General features: G+C 47.0%; 1 pseudogene; it reads left to right on the top strand.

Annotated features, from left to right (window-relative positions):
• The first annotated feature begins 9,058 nt into the window (after nucleotides 1–9,058).
• On the top strand, nucleotides 9,059–11,225 carry LOC135532055 (basic proline-rich protein-like; annotated as a pseudogene).
• The last annotated feature ends 2,261 nt before the right edge of the window (nucleotides 11,226–13,486 follow it).

Genomic DNA, 13,486 nt, shown 5'->3' with positions numbered 1-13,486 from the left:
CCTGAGGGGTCTGCAAGGGGCCTGACAGGGCCAGTTATTTGAACCACATGTTGTTCCAGTGGGCAGGGCAGAGAATAATTCAAAACAACATTACAGATAAATCGCCAAGTAAGCAAATTGGTTTTCTTCTCACCCAACTCCACCCTTCCGTCCATTTATTTAAGGCCCTCTTCTCTTCTTCTCTTCTTCTCCTCTTCTTCTCTTCTTCTCTTCTCTTCTTCTCCTCTTCTTCTCTTCTTCTCCTCTTCTTCTCTTCTCTTCTTCTCCTCTTCTCTTCTTCTTCTCTTCTTCTCCCTGGTGCTCTGGTCAAGGCCAGAGGGAGTCCAGTCAGTGAACTGCAGTAGTGTTAGTGTAGTGTACTATGTATTACTACAGTAGTAGTGTAGTACAGTAGTATTACTACAGTAGTATTACTACAGTAGTATTACAGTCCAGTTAGTGTTGTACAGTAGTATTACTACAGTAGTAGTGTAGTACAGTAGTATTACTATAGTAGTAGTGTAGTACAGTAGTAGTACTACAGTAGTATTACAGTCCAGTTAGTGTGGTACAGTAGTATTACTACAGTAGTAGTACTACAGTAGTATTACAGTTCAGTTAGTGTAGTACAGTAGTATTACTACAGTAGTAGTGTGGTACAGTAGTATTACTACAGTAGTATTACAGTCCAGTTAGTGTAGTACAGTAGTATTACTACAGTAGTAGTGTAGTACAGTAGTATTACAGTCCAGTTAGTGTAGTACTATGTAGTACTATGTATTACCACAGTAGTATTACAGTAGTAGTGTAGTACAGTAGTATTACTACAGTAGTGGTGTGGTACAGTAGTATTACTACAGTAGTAGTGTGGTACAGTAGTATTACTACAGTAGTAGTGTGGTACAGTAGTATTACTACAGTAGTATTACAGTCCAGTTAGTGTAGTACTATGTATTACCACAGTAGTATTACAGTAGTAGTGTAGTACAGTAGTATTACTACAGTAGTAGTGTAGTACAGTAGTATTACTACAGTAGTAGTGTAGTACAGTAGTATTACCACAGTAGTATTACAGTAGTAGTGTGGTACAGTAGTATTACTACAGTAGTAGTGTGGTACAGTAGTATTACTACAGTAGTAGTGTGGTACAGTAGTATTACTACAGTAGTATTACAGTCCAGTTAGTGTAGTACTATGTATTACCACAGTAGGATTACAGTAGTAGTGTGGTACAGTAGTATTACTACAGTAGTGGTGTGGTACAGTAGTATTACTACAGTATTAGTGTAGTACAGTAGTATTACTACAGTAGTAGTGTAGTACAGTAGTATTACTACAGTAGTAGTGTGGTACAGTAGTATTACTACAGTAGTAGTGTAGTACAGTAGTATTACTACAGTAGTATTACTACAGTAGTAGTGTAGTACAGTAGTATTACTACAGTAGTATTACTACAGTAGTAGTGTGGTACAGTAGTATTACAGTAGTAGTGTAGTACAGTAGTATTACTACAGTAGTAGTGTGGTACAGTAGTATTACTACAGTAGTAGTGTAGTACAGTAGTATTACTACAGTAGTAGTGTGGTACAGTAGTATTACAGTAGTAGTGTAGTACAGTAGTATTACTACAGTAGTATTACTACAGTAGTATTACAGTCCAGTTAGTGTAGTACAGTAGTATTACTACAGTAGTAGTGTAGTACAGTAGTAGTACTACAGTAGTATTACAGTCCAGTTAGTGTGGTACAGTAGTATTACTACAGTAGTAGTACTACAGTAGTATTACAGTTCAGTTAGTGTAGTACAGTAGTATTACTACAGTAGTATTACAGTTCAGTTAGTGTACTATGTATTACTACAGTAGTATTACAGTCCAGTTAGTGTAGTACAGTAGTATTACTACAGTAGTAGTGTAGTACAGTAGTATTACAGTCCAGTTAGTGTAGTACTATGTAGTACTATGTATTACCACAGTAGTATTACAGTAGTAGTGTAGTACAGTAGTATTACTACAGTAGTGGTGTGGTACAGTAGTATTACTACAGAAGTAGTGTGGTACAGTAGTATTACTACAGTAGTAGTGTGGTACAGTAGTATTACTACAGTAGTATTACAGTCCAGTTAGTGTAGTACTATGTATTACCACAGTAGTATTACAGTAGTAGTGTAGTACAGTAGTATTACTACAGTAGTAGTGTAGTACAGTAGTATTACTACAGTAGTAGTGTAGTACAGTAGTATTACCACAGTAGTATTACAGTAGTAGTGTGGTACAGTAGTATTACTACAGTAGTAGTGTGGTACAGTAGTATTACTACAGTAGTAGTGTGGTACAGTAGTATTACTACAGTAGTATTACAGTCCAGTTAGTGTAGTACTATGTATTACCACAGTAGTATTACAGTAGTAGTGTGGTACAGTAGTATTACTACAGTAGTGGTGTGGTACAGTAGTATTACTACAGTATTAGTGTAGTACAGTAGTATTACTACAGTAGTAGTGTAGTACAGTAGTATTACTACAGTAGTAGTGTGGTACAGTAGTATTACTACAGTAGTAGTGTAGTACAGTAGTATTACTACAGTAGTATTACTACAGTAGTAGTGTAGTACAGTAGTATTACTACAGTAGTATTACTACAGTAGTAGTGTGGTACAGTAGTATTACAGTAGTAGTGTAGTACAGTAGTATTACTACAGTAGTAGTGTGGTACAGTAGTATTACTACAGTAGTAGTGTAGTACAGTAGTATTACAGTCCAGTTAGTGTAGTACTATGTAGTACTATGTATTACCACAGTAGTATTACAGTAGTAGTGTAGTACAGTAGTATTACTACAGTAGTAGTGTGGTACAGTAGTATTACAGTAGTAGTGTAGTACAGTAGTATTACTACAGTAGTAGTGTAGTACAGTAGTATTAGTACAGTAGTATTACAGTCCAGTTAGTGTAGTACTATGTATTACCACAGTAGTATTACTACAGTAGTAGTGTAGTACAGTAGTATTACAGTAGTAGTGTAGTACAGTAGTATTACTACAGTAGTGGTGTGGTACAGTAGTATTACAGCAGTAGTGTAGTACAGTAGTATTACCACAGTAGTATTACAGTAGTAGTGTAGTACAGTAGTATTACTACAGTAGTAGTGTAGTACAGTAGTATTACAGTAGTAGTGTAGTACAGTAGTATTACAGTAGTAGTGTAGTACAGTAGTATTACTACAGTAGTAGTGTGGTACAGTAGTATTACTACAGTAGTATTACAGTAGTAGTGTAGTACTATGTATTACCACAGTAGTATTACTACAGTAGTAGTGTGGTACAGTAGTATTACTACAGTAGTATTACTGTACACTGGGTCACTCTGCGGCTGGTAATGACCTGCTGGTGTTGTCTCTAATGGAGTGACTGTCACAGTGACTCACATGGAGAAAGGCTGTGTCTGTGCATGTTTAATATCCAGCCAGGGCAGCGGCCCAACCATCCTATACAATGTTCCCAGTGGAATCCCCTACGAATCGGCAGCCTGAGTGTGTAAATCAACATTGTGAAATGACACATTACAAGTTCACCGGGGTTGTTTAGCATGTTGTAGGAAACGTGATGCAGTGGAAAATACCTGACTAAAAACACTGCTGCTGCCGTAACCTTCCCATATTAAGTACTAATCACACACACGCACGCACGCACGCACGCACGCACGCACACACACACACACACACACACACACACACACACACACACACACACACACACACACACACACACACACACACACACACACACACACTATGGTTAAGAGAGAGCGAGAAGGAGAGAGACAGACAGACATACAGACAGATAGATATATAAATATATATGGAGAGATAGGAAGAAAGAAAGAGAGAAAGAAAGAAAGAAAGAAAGAGAGAAAGAAAGAGAAAGAAAGAGAGAAAGAGAAAGAGGGTTCTACCTGGAACCGAAAAGGGTTCTTCGAAAAGGGTTCTCCTATGGGGACAGCCGAAGAACCGTTGTGGGTTCTACATATCGCAAGAAAGAGAGATGTGTTTATATTTTGTTGAGCGTCTGTTTACATTTCTTGTGGCGTTGTTTGAAATATAGAAACATGGTCTTTACCCTCTCTGACTGCACGGGAATCCCCACACAGTATTGTTTGTCCATGTGAACTACACAGAATCATGTGAACAGAAAATCTGTCGTCCTGAACAGGCCACATATTAACCGATAAGATTCAATTGAATGATGGCGTTATATCAGAGCAGGCTTAACTAAATGGTCTGACAGTGACTGTATTACATCATGTACAGTATATTAAAAGTCATCTGTGAGATTTATCTCGTTCTAAAGGTTTGAGTATTCTGTGGGATTGATATCATTCTAACGGTTTGAGTAATCTGTGGGATTGATCTCATTCTAACGGTTTAAGTAATCTGTGGGATTGATCTCATTCTAACGGTTTGAGTATTCTGTGGGATTGATATCATTCTGACGGTTTGAGTATTCTGTGGGATTGATATCATTCTAACGGTTTGAGTAATCTGTGGGATTGATATCATTCTAACGGTTTGAGTAATCTGTGGGATTGATATCATTCTGACGGTTTGAGTATTCTGTGGGATTGATATCATTCTAACGGTTTGAGTAATCTGTGGGATTGATATCATTCTAACGGTTTGAGTAATCTGTGGGATTGATCTCATTCTAACGGTTTGCGTAATCTGTGGGATTGATCTCATTCTAACGGTTTGAGTATTCTGTAACCCAGCTGGTGATTCTGTGTCTATCAGAACAGTACCCTAACATAGGAAAACCTCCCGCTGTGCCAACCCAAAGGGTCTGACTTGTTAGACGCCTGGGAGAATCAGAGAAATTAAATCAGTCCCCGGTCAGTCCTAAATCCTAAAACCTTGTTTTACCCACACAAAGACATGAACAATGTTCACCTCTAATGACCTGTTTACCATCTGACACAGCAGTTACCATATAATGACAATATATAGACTATTATAATAATTATAATATAATATATAGAATATTATAATAATTAAAATATAATATATAGAATATATACCATTTAGCACACACTTTTATACAAAGCCACTGTCTCTCTCTCTCTCCCCTCCACCCACTGTACTGTCTGTGTGTGTGTCTGTCTGTGTGTCTGTGTGTCTGTGTGTGTGTCTGTGTGTGTGTCTGTGTGTGTGTCTGTGTGTGTGTCTCTGTGTGTGTCTGTGTGTGTGTGTGTCTCTGTGTGTGTCTGTGTGTGTGTGTCTGTGTGTGTGTCTGTGTGTGTGTCTGTGTGTGTGTGTGTGTCTGTGTGTGTGTCTGTGTATGTGTCTGTGTGTGTGTCTGTGTCTGTGTGTCTGTGTGTGTGTCTGTGTGTGAGTCTGTCTGTGTGTCTGTGTGTGTGTCTGTGTGTGTGTGTCTGTGTGTGTGTCTGTGTGTGTGTGTGTCTGTGTGTGTGTGTGTGTCTGTGTATGTGTCTGTCTGTGTGTCTGTGTGTGTGTCTGTGTGTGTGTGTGTGTGTGTGTGTGTGTGTCTGTCTGTGTGTCTGTGTGTGTGTCTGTCTGTGTGTGTGTCTGTGTGTGTGTCTGTGTGTGTGACCACAGTTGTGTTTTTTCAGATGAGACAGAGAAGCAGCCCTCCTGCTAGACTGGCACCACAGTCTTGTTAACCGGAATTAAGCAAATGACTGACTAAATATATAATGGACATAAATAAAAACAAATTAAGGGAAAATCACATAACTGGGATTCTCAAAACCCAGTGAGAGAGAGTGGGGTCTCTCTCTCTCTCTCCCCTCCACCCACTGTACTGTCCTCCTCCCCTCCACCCACTGTACTGTCCCCCCTCCACCCACTGTACTGTCCCCCCATCCACCCACTGTACTGTTCTCCCCCCTCCACCCACTGTACTGTCCCACCCTCCACCCACTGTACTGTCCCCCCCTCCACCCACTGTACTGTCCCCCCTCCACCCACTGTACTGTCCTCCCCCCCTCCACCCACTGTACTGTCCTCCTCCCCTCCACCCACTGTACTGTCCTCCCCCCCTCCACCCACTGTACTGTCCTCCTCCCCTCCACCCACTCTACTGTCCCCCCTCCACCCACTGTACTGTTCTCCTCCCCTCCACCCACTGTACTGTCCCACCCTCCACCCACTGTACTATCAAATCAAATCAAATGTATTTATATAGCCCTTCGTACATCAGCTGATATCTCAAAGTGCTGTACAGAAACCCAGCCTAAAACCCCAAACAGCAAGCAATGCAGGTGTAGAAGCACAGTGGCTAGGAAAAACTCCCTAGAAAGGCCAAAACCTTGGAAGAAACCTAGAGAGGAACCAGGCTATGTGGGGTGGCCAGTCCTCTTCTGGCTGTGCCGGGTGGAGATCATAACAGAACATGGCCAAGATGTTCAAATGTTCATAAATGACCAGCATGGTCGAATAATAATAAGGCAGAACAGTTGAAACTGGAGCAGCAGCACGGCCAGGTGGACTGGGGACAGCAAGGAGTCATCATGTCAGGTAGTCCTGGGGCATGGTCCTAGGGCTCAGGTCCTCCGAGAGAGAGAAACAGAGAGAGAAGGAGAGAATTAGAGAACGCACACTTAGATTCACACAGGACACCGAATTGGACAGGAGAAGTACTCCAGATATAACAAACTGACCCAAGCCCCCCGACACATAAACTACTGCAGCATATATACTGGAGGCTGAGACAGGAGGGGTCAGGAGACACTGTGGGCCCCCCCCTCCACCCACTGTACTGTCCCCCCCTCCACCCACTGTACTGTTCTCCTCCCCTCCACCCACTGTACTGTCCCCCCCTCCATCCACTGTACTGTCCCCCCCACCCACTGTACTGTCCTCCTCCCCTCCACCCACTGTACTGTCCCCCTCCACCCACTGTACTGTCCCCCCTCCACCCACTGTACTGTCCTCCTCCGCTCCACCCACTGTACTGTTCTCCTCCCCTCCACCCACTGTACTGTCCCCCCCTCCACCCACTGTACTGTTCCCCCCCCACCCACTGTACTGTCCCCCCCCATCCACTGTACTGTCCCCCCCCACCCACTGTACTGTCCTCTTCCCCTCCACCCACTGTACTGTCCCCCCTCCATCCACTGTACTGTCCCCCCCCCCACCCACTGTACTGTCCTCCTCCCCTCCACCCACTGTACTGTCCTCCTCCCTTCCATCCACTGTACTGTCCTCCCCTCCCCTCCACCCACTCTACTGTCCTCCTCCCCTCCCCTCCCCTCCATCCACTGTACTGTCCTCATCCCCTCCCCTCCACCCACTGTACTGTCCTCCTCCCCTCCCCTCCACCCACTGTACTGTTCTCCTCCCCTCCACCCACTGTACTGTCCTCCTCCCTTCCATCCACTGTACTGTCCCCCCTCCCCTCCACCCACTCTACTGTCCTCCTCCCCTCCCCTCCCCTCCATCCACTGTACTGTCCTCATCCCCTCCCCTCCACCCACTGTACTGTCCTCCTCCCTTCCATCCACTGTACTGTCCTCCCCTCCCCTCCATCCACTGTACTGTCCTCATCCCCTCCCCTCCATCCACTGTACTGTCCTCCCCTCCCCTCCATCCACTGTACTGTCCTCATCCCCTCCCCTCCACCCACTGTACTGTCCTCCTTCCCTCCCCTCCACCCACTCTACTGTCCTCCTCCCATCCACTGTACTGTCCTCCTCCCCTCCCCTCACTGTACTGTCCTCCTCCCCTCCCCTCCATCCACTGTACTGTCCTCATCCCCTCCCCTCCACCCACTGTACTGTCCTCCTCCCCTCCATCCACTGTACTGTCCTCCCCTCCCCTCCACCCACTGTACTGTATCTATCACAAACTCATACATGAGTCTCTCCAGGACTGCTCTATTCTTCCTTCTCTCCATCCATCCTCCATTCCTTCTCTGTCTGCATATCCTATCCTTGTCTTTTTCTCCTTCATTCTGAGCGGATGAGTGTTTGATGTGTGTTGGGCAGAAGAACAAGGGATCGGATACACACCCCAAACAGGAAATGAGAATTTCAACTAAATAGACCCACGTCTGTGTGCTGAGAGCGAGAGAGAGAGAGAGAGAGAGAGAGAGAGAGAGAGAGAGAGAGAGAGAGAGAGAAGTGGAGGGATGGAGGGAGGGAGGTAGCCACAGTGATGAGACAGAAACCGAGAGTCAATAACTGTAAAACTAACAGACATGAATGGAAACAGACCAGGGGGAAAACAGACCAGGGGAAGTCAGACAGGGGGAACAACAGACCAGGGGAAGTCAGACAGGGGGAACAACAGACCAGGGGAAGTCAGACAGGGGGAACAACAGACCAGGGGAAGTCAGACAGGGGGAACAACAGACCAGGGGAAGTCAGTTGGGGGGAAACAGACTGGGGGAACAGGGAGAACTCAGACGGGGGACTCAGATAGGTGGGGGGAAGACATGAATGGAAACAGATGGGGGTAACTCAGACAGGGGGAAACAGACCGGGGAACTCAGGGGGGAACAGACCGGGGAACTCAGATGGGGGGAGGCAGACAGGGGGACTCAGATAGGGGGGCAGACAGGGGGGACTCAGATAGGGGGCAGAGAGGGGGACTCAGACAGGGGGGAAACAGACCGGGGAACTCAGATAGGGGGGCAGACAGGGGATTTCAGACAGGGGGACTCAGACAGGGGGAACTCAGACCGGGGGGGGAGTAACAGGCGCGGGGAGGGGGGAGTAACAGGCGCGGGGGGGGGGGTGGTGAGAGCAATAATAATTTACAGTTTTTCACAACTGTTTACACACTCTAAAACTAATGCAGGAAATCCAACAACAGATTATTTAAAACCCTGCCACCTTCCATAACATCAGGGTGAGTTTATCAACCACCTCCTTGACTCCGGATGAAGCAAATCTACAGATTCCCGTTTCAAAGGAATTCCCAAAGAGTGAAGGATAAACTGTACGAATATATATCAAGTTTGTAATGCACTAGTATTACATTCTTGAGACATTAGAGACTGATGATTGATGTTGCCAGCGAACTCTACTGTACAGCACCTATAGTATTTACTGTCATTTCAGAAAATCATGGATTTGGATACAAGTCCCATCCCCCTAGGAACGCATCCCCCAGGAACCCAACCCCCAGGAACCCAACCCCCAGGAACCCATCCCCCAGGAACCCATCCCCCAGGAACCCATCCACCCAGGAACCCATCCCCCCAGGAACCCATCCACCCAGGAACCCATCCCCCAGGAACCCATCCCCCAGGAACTCCCCAGGAACCCATCCCCCCAGGAACCCATCCCCCAGGAACCCATCCCCCAGGAACCCATCCCCCAGGAACCCCCCCCCAGGAACCCATCCCCCAGGAACCCATCCCCCAGGAACCCATCCCCCAGGAACCCATCCCCCCAGGAACCCATCCCCCAGGAACCCATCCACCCAGGAACCCATCCCCCAGGAACCCATCCCCCAGGAACCCATCCCCCAGGAACCCATCCCCCAGGAACCCATCCCCCAGGAACCCATCCCCCCAGGAACCCATCCCCCAGGAACCCATCCCCCAGGAACCCATCCCCCAGGAACCCATCCACCCAGGAACCCATCCCCCAGGAACCCATCCCCCCAGGAACCCATCCCCCAGGAACCCATCCCCCCAGGAACCCCCCCCAGGAACCCATCCCCCCAGGAACCCATCCCCCAGGAACCCATCCCCCCAGGAACCCATCCCCCAGGAACCCCCCCCCCAGGAACCCCCCCCCAGGAACCCATCCCCCAGGAACCCCCCCCCAGGAACCCCCCCAGGAACCCATCCCCCCAGGAACCCCCCCAGGAACCCATCCCCCCAGGAACCCATCCCCCCAGGAACCCATCCCCCAGGAACCCCCCCCCAGGAACCCATCCCCCAGGAACCCCCCCCAGGAACTCCCCAGGAACCCCCCCCAGGAACTCCCCAGGAACCCCCCCCAGGAACTCCCCAGGAACCCCCCAGGAACTCCCCAGGAACCCCCCCCCAGGAACCCCCCCCCAGGAACCCATCCCCCAGGAACCCCCCCCCAGGAACCCATCCCCCCAGGAACCCATCCCCCAGGAACCCATCCCCCAGGAACCCCCCCCAGGAACTCCCCAGGAACCCCCCCCAGGAACTCCCCAGGAACCCCCCCAGGAACTCCCCAGGAACCCCCCCCCAGGAACTCCCCAGGAACCCCCCCCCCAGGAACCCATTCCCCCAGGAACTCCCCAGGAACCCCCCCCCAGGAACCCCCCCCAGGAACCCATTCCCCCAGGAACTCCCCAGGAACCCCCCCCAGGAACCCCCCCCAGGAACCCCCCCCAGGAACCCCCCCAGGAACCCATTCCCCCAGGAACTCCCCAGGAACCCCCCCCAGGAACCCATTCCCCCAGGAACTCCCCAGGAACCCCCCCCAGGAACTCCCCAGGAACTCCCCAGGAACCCCCCCCAGGAACTCCCCAGGAACCCCCCCAGGAACTCCCCAGGAACTCCCCAGGAACCCCCCCAGGAACTCCCCAGGAACCCCCCCAGGAACTCCCCAGGAACCCCCCCCAGGAACTCCCCAGGAACCCCCCCCAGGAACCCCCCCCCAGGAACTCCCCAGGAACTCCCCAGGAACCCCCCCAGGAACTCCCCAGGAACCCCCCCAGGAACTCCCCAGGAACTCCCCAGGAACCCCCCCCAGGAACTCCCCAGGAACCCCCCCCAGGAACTCCCCAGGAACCCCCCCCCCCCAGGAACTCCCCAGGAACTCCCCAGGAACCCCCCCAGGAACTCCCCAGGAACCCCCCCAGGAACTCCCCAGGAACTCCCCCCAGGAACCCCCCCCAGGAACTCCCCAGGAACTCCCCCAGGAACCCCCCCCAGGAACTCCCCAGGAACCCCCCCCAGGAACTCCCCAGGAACTCCCCAGGAACCCCCCCAGGAACTCCCCAGGAACCCCCCCAGGAACTCCCCAGGAACTCCCCAGGAACCCCCCCCAGGAACTCCCCAGGAACCCCCCCCCAGGAACTCCCCAGGAACCCCCCCCAGGAACTCCCCAGGAACCCCCCCAGGAACCCCCCCCAGGAACTCCCCAGGAACTCCCCAGGAACTCCCCAGGAACCCACTCCCCAGGAACCCTGGGAGAGCCAGGTGATCTCGAGCAGAGAGGGTCAGGTGATCCAGATCAGAGAGGGCCAGGGCCATGTCAGAAGATATTTCCCCCGTTTCCTGGCCAAGGAGGATATCGCCTGTGATGTTGATGAAGATCTGTGGCCGGACCAAAACAACAGACATGACTGATTTAGCTTTCTCAATGGAGTTTTGTTTATTGACTTATTTGCCTGTATTTCAACCTTCTCTAAATCAATTCTTTATCTACATACAGTACAGTAGTATAAATAGTATAAATATCTCCTTCACTTTATTTGAGGATTTTTACTGCATGTGTGCTTACGGTACGCTGTTTGACATGTATTGAGTCTACTACAATTTTAGCATTTGTGTTCATTTCTCGTTTGAGTAAAACACAACAAAAATATACAGTTTCACAACAACATCTTAGTTTTTACACTGAAATATGTTCTGATAGTAGTGTTTTGAGTGTAATCTCGGGTGTCACGAAAGTTAAAGTCATTTGATGTTCGTGCGCGTGTCTCATTTGTACGCCGAGGAAAATTTTGAGCAGGGAGGACATTATTCTGATTGCCGAGTTTCATTTTGCAAGATGTCTGTGATTGTTTGGGGGAAATTGGCTAGCTGTTTTGTGTTTGGTGTTTAGAGGAACTGAGATGTAGTTTCAGGAAACTTGTGTTAACAAATTAGGAAAAACTGCTATAGACTGACTGAGCTCCCTAAACTTGGTTCTAATTTTCCCGGTGACATCAGCCGTTGAACTGGGTTCACCCACCGCAGAGTGACGGATTCCCTCCACACCATCCCCACCCATTCACAGCTCACCTTCTCTCTCTTTCTCAAAATAATAGCTTTCTGTACCACGGGTTGGCTGAAGTGTAATAGTGTGGTGTAATGGTGCAGTGTAATAGTGTAGTGTAATAGTGTAGTGTAATAGTGTGGTGTAATGGTGCAGTGTAATAGTGTAGTGTAATAGTGTAGTGTAGTGTAATAGTGTAGTGTAATAGTGTAGTGTAATAGTGTAGTGTAGTGTAATAGTGTAGTGTAATAGTGTAGTGTAGTGTAATAGTGTAACAGTGTAGTGTAGTGTAATATTGTAATAGTGGAGTGGAGTGTAATAGTGTAGTGTAATAGTGTAGTGTAGTGTAATAGTGTAGTGTAGTGTAATAGTGTAGTGTAATAGTGTAGTGTAAAAGTGTGGTGTAATGGTGCAGTGTAATAGTGTAGTGTAATAGTGTAGTGTAGTGTAATAGTGTAGTGTAATAGTGTAGTGTAATAGTGTAGTGTAGTGTAATAGTGTGGTGTAATGGTGCAGTGTAATAGTGTAGTGTAATAGTGTAGTGTAGTGTAATAGTGTAGTGTAATAGTGTAGTGTAATAGTGTAGTGTAATAGTGTGGTGTAATGGTGCAGTGTAATAGTGTAGTGTAATAGTGTAGTGTAGTGTAATAGTGTAGTGTAATAGTGTAGTGTAATAGTGTAGTGTAGTGTAATAGTGTAACAGTGTAGTGTAGTGTAATATTGTAATAGTGGAGTGGAGTGTAATAGTGTAGTGTAATAGTGTAGTGTAGTGTAATAGTGTAGTGTAGTGTAATAGTGTAGTGTAATAGTGTAGTGTAAAAGTGTGGTGTAGTGTAAAAGTGTAGTGTAACAGTGTAGTGTAGTGTAATAGTGTAGTGTAGTGTAATAGTGTAGTGTAGTGTAATAGTGTAGTGCAGTGTAATAGTGTAGTGTAATAGTGTAGTGTAGTGTAATAGTGTAGTGTAATAGTGTAGTGTAGTGTAAAAGTGTAGTGCAGTGTAATAGTGTAGTGTAATAGTGTAGTGTAATAGTGTAGTGTAGTGTAATAGTGTAGTGTAGTGTAATAGTGTAGTGTTGTGTACTAGTGTGGTGTAGTGTAATAGTATAGTGTAGTATAATAATGTAATAGTGAAGGGTAGTGTAATAGTGTAGTGTAGTGTAATAGTGTAGTGTAATAGTGTAGTGTAATGGTGTAGTGTTGTGTAGTGTAATAGTGTAGTGTAACAGCGTTGTGTAGTGAACTGTAATAGTGTAGTGTAGTGTAGTGTAGTGTAAAAGTGTGATGTAGTGTAATGGTGTAGTGTAATGGTGTAGTGTAATAGTGTAGTGTAATAGTGTAGTGTAATAGTGTGGTGTAATAGTGTAGTGTAATAGTGTAGTGTAATAGTGTAGTGTAATAGTGTAGTGTAATGGTGTAGTGTAATGGTGTAGTGTAATAGTGTAGTGTAATAGTGTAGTGTAATGGTGTAGTGTAGTGTAATAGTGTAGTGTAATGATTTAGTGTAGTGTAATAGTGTAGTGTAACAGTGTTGTGTAGTGAAGTGTAATAGTGTAGTGTAATAGTGTAGTGTAGGATTATAGTGT

This window comes from Oncorhynchus masou, unplaced genomic scaffold (assembly GCF_036934945.1).
Source record: "Oncorhynchus masou masou isolate Uvic2021 unplaced genomic scaffold, UVic_Omas_1.1 unplaced_scaffold_1705, whole genome shotgun sequence".
In the NCBI taxonomy this organism is placed as follows: Eukaryota; Metazoa; Chordata; class Actinopteri; order Salmoniformes; family Salmonidae; genus Oncorhynchus; species Oncorhynchus masou.
Note: the sequence above shows the minus strand (reverse complement) of the source record. Positions and strands in the feature narration are given on the sequence as shown.